At 44.1% G+C, this 4,010-nt stretch overlaps 1 protein-coding gene across 1 annotated transcript in view; it reads left to right on the top strand.

Moving 5' to 3' along the window:
• Nucleotides 1-4,010, top strand: part of LOC106679654 (TBC domain-containing protein kinase-like protein) — a 66,447-nt gene that overhangs the window by 21,325 nt on the left and 41,112 nt on the right. The window lies entirely within an intron of this gene.

Raw genomic sequence — 4,010 nt, 5'->3', positions numbered from 1 at the left:
CTTAGTCAGCTGTTACTTCGATGTCAGCTGACTGAGGAGATCAGCTGATCGAATGTATATAAAGAGAGTTACCTAACCCAATAAAGCCAGTATGTTAAAGCAGTTCAAACGTGTTAGATCTTATTCCTTCTTCAGTCTCCAACGTTCCCAATGTTTCTGTCGATTCACCAGATGATCTACTCTACCTCCAATTGCGTCTCCATTGGTTCATCCCGGCTCACATCCCTTCTTCACTACATGTATGGGCACTGCTTGGCTATGTGCCCCTCATTTCCAGATTCAAAACACCTTGTGCGTGGACAGTGGGCTACTAAGAGTCCTACTTTTCCACAACCATGACATTTTCTGTCCTCACGGCTCCTGCTGCTTCTTGGTTTTATGTGCCTCCTTTCGGTGGTTTCTTTGTCTCCTTTATCATCATAAATATATCCTTTTCTGGGGCCCAACGTCCTCCTCCAGATGCCTTCTTCAATCTCGCCTTGATCGCGTTCTAGGGTGTCTCCTCATCTGCTTGAATTTGATTGAGGATACTTCTTTTCACCCTGCAGACGACTGCTGCCCTTAACGCCTCAGCATCCTCACTGTCGAGCAGGTGTTCAGCTGGCTTCGCTTCAATTCGGCTTATTAGTCGATCACCCCCTTTTAAGAAGTGATTTAATTCTCCGGTCTCTCCTGTGAATTTTTCCAAGTCCGACACTGCCTTCCTCAGGTCCTGGGCAGTTGTGGCTTGAAATTGCGCTAAAGAGACTTCTGGTAGTGGTTGAATCTCCTGTGGAGGTGAGTTGCCAGCTGCTAAAGTTTGGTTGACTGCAGCTTAAGGTTGGTTGTTTTGGTTCATATTCTCTAGGTTCAGAACTGCTCTTCTCACTATTCCGTTACTGGTTATAATTCAAAGAGAACAATGAAAAAAAATTTCTTTTAGACTGTAAATTACTCTGATATCTAAAGTTCCCGGGTTTCGGCACAAGTTAAGTATCGGTGAAAGCAAATTGTCAAAAAAGAGAAGAAGGAATAAGATCTAACACGTTTGAACTGATGTAACATACTGGATTTATTGAGTTTGGTACATATCTTTATATACATTCGATCAGCTGATCTCCTCGGTCAGCTGACATCAAAGTAATAGCTGACTAAGGCTGAAGAGGTCAATCATGGTCACCCATTTGTACTCCTTCCATGTAAATGTGTCGATTTGTAAATCTTTGAGTGGTGCATCTGTGGTAGGTATCTTCTCCTGTCTTCCTTTAGGTGGATGTGTGTCGCACTTAGTGTGTAGACCAACCTCGCATCTTCCTACAACCTCTGATATAGTCTTCCTCATTCCCCACCAAAAGTATCTTCTCTTGAATGCTAGCATAGTCTCATGGATTTCCTGATGATTTGTCTTACCCGATGACAAGCTAAGGTGACTTCCCGTTGTTGTTCTTCCAGAAGGGTTTCCACCATCAGTTTGCAACGAATGAATGCCCTGTCTATTCCAATCTGTTCATCACGCCATAGCCGCTTGATCTTCTCCCAAATGGTTTTGTTGAGGCCAAAGGGCATCCTTGTAAACTCATAGTGACCCCTTTCAAAAGTGAATGCTGTCTTATGTTGATCATTAGGGTGCATTTTAATTTGATGATACCCAGCCTTCATGTCCAGTGTGCTGAATACCGTCGCCTCGCCCAGCCTGTCTAGAATGTCTTCAAATCTGGGGATCGGATGCTTTTCGTCAACGGTATTCTCATTCAGCTTCCTGTAATCTATCACAACTCTGTACTTTTCTGTAGTTTCACCTGGCGCACTCTTCTTTTCAACTGCCCACAATGGACTATTGTATGGGGATGTACTATCAATAATGATTCCCTGTTGTTTTAAAATTTCGAGTTCCTCCAGGATTTGGTGACTTAGTGCCTGTGGGTATCTCCTCGTGCACCCTCATTCCTCTGTTGTTGACATTTGTAGGTTTTACCTCCTATTTTAATCCTCCATTTTCCCTTGCTATTCTTAATCCAAGCACCCACCTACACTAGCAGGTCACACCCCACAATACGTACCTGAATCCGGTGTGCTTTCTCTCCACTTCACAGCTTCTCGACACATGATAGTACTGGAACTACCGGTATCTACCAGACACTTCACTTCTGCAATCTCTATTATGGGCAAACCGCCGTGTTCTCCTCTGATATGGTTGATATCCAACGTGCGGTAGCCCTTCTGTGGGTATGCCCCTCAGAACTCTCCTTGTGTTCTAGCTGCTTCTCCTTTTCATCTCCAAGTCCTCCTCTTGCCTTGCTGGCTATCCTCTCACTCATAGTCCCCTGCTTTAGTTTCTGTTCCTGAGGTCTCGGACATTTCCGTGGCTTCATTCGTCCTTCGAGAGATTCCCCTTCTCCGTAATCTCTGTGCATTGACCTCCATCGGTTCAGGCACATTTTGGTCCCTCCTCCGATACATATAGGGACATTGTTGAGTAATATGTCCCTCTGTCCCACATTCAAAACATCGGGTGCTGGGACATTGTGCTACCAGGTGTCCAGTTTTACCACATCCATGGCACTTGCGGTCCTCCCGCCGACCATTATTTCTGGGTTTAACTTGACTCCTTCTATTTTCTGTGTTACTAGCTCTATCTCTTCTACCATCTCGTTGTTCTCTTCTTCTCCAAGGGTTTGGGATGTTTCTTGGCCGATGATATTCCATCCGAGTCCACCCCTGCTCCTCTACTTCCATTTGGGCCTCCACTTTCTAGCACTTGTATCTATGAGATCATGATTATGTTTCACAAACGAGCGGTCTCTCGGTATTCCCTCTTTCTTCCCCAGTTCTTTTGCCAACTGAATCTTCAATACCATGGATAGGAATTACATATGACCCTGTACTTGGATTGTCTCCATCATCTCGCTGAGTTTATCTTGAATTCTGTTATAGCGTGACAGGAGTTCTGTGGCATACTGCCCATTAGACTGTTGGTTTTTTTGTTTCTCTGATCATCATGAATATATCATCCTCTAGGGTCCACCGTCCTCCTCCGAATGCCTTATTTAATCTTTCTTTGATGACCTTCCAGGAGGTCTCTTCATCTGCCTGAATCTGATTTGGGATACTTCTTTTTACACAGCAGACTACCGCTGCTTTCAGTGCTTTTCCATCCTTGCTGTCCAGTAGATACATATGTTCGATTATGTGACGCCCCATTATGTGATTGCCCCCTTTTAAAAAAATTATTTAATTATCCGGTCAAATAAATGTTGAAAAAGAGAAGAAGGAATAAGATCTAACATGTTTGAACTGCTGTAACATACTGGCTTTTGGTTTCGGTACATCTCTTTATATACATTCGATCAGCTGATCTCCTTAGTCAGCTGACTTCGAAGTAACAGCTGACTAAGGCTGTAACTTTTTATATATATATAAGTTACAGTCTTAGTCAGCTGTTACTTCGATGTCAGCTGACTGAGGAGATCAGCTGATCGAATGTATATAAAGAGAGTTACCTAACCCAATAAAGCCAGTATGTTAAAGCAGTTCAAACGTGTTAGATCTTATTCCTTCTTCAGTCTCCAACGTTCCCAATGTTTCTGTCGATTCACCAGATGATCTACTCTACCTCCAATTGCGTCTCCATTGGTTCATCCCGGCTCACATCCCTTCTTCACTACATGTATGGGCACTGCTTGGCTATGTGCCCCTCATTTCCAGATTCAAAACACCTTGTGCGTGGACAGTGGGCTACTAAGAGTCCTACTTTTCCACAACCATGACATTTTCTGTCCTCACGGCTCCTGCTGCTTCTTGGTTTTATGTGCCTCCTTTCGGTGGTTTCTTTGTCTCCTTTATCATCATAAATATATCCTTTTCTGGGGCCCAACGTCCTCCTCCAGATGCCTTCTTCAATCTCGCCTTGATCGCGTTCTAGGGTGTCTCCTCATCTGCTTGAATTTGATTGAGGATACTTCTTTTCACCCTGCAGACGACTGCTGCCCTTAACGCCTCAGCATCCTCACTGTCGAGCAGGTGTTCAGCTG

The sequence above is a fragment of the Halyomorpha halys genome, unplaced genomic scaffold (assembly GCF_000696795.3).
Source record: "Halyomorpha halys isolate HHAL.00 unplaced genomic scaffold, Hhal_1.1 Scaffold213.1, whole genome shotgun sequence".
NCBI classification, from domain to species: Eukaryota; Metazoa; Arthropoda; class Insecta; order Hemiptera; family Pentatomidae; genus Halyomorpha; species Halyomorpha halys.
This window is presented reverse-complemented; position numbering and strand designations above follow the sequence as displayed.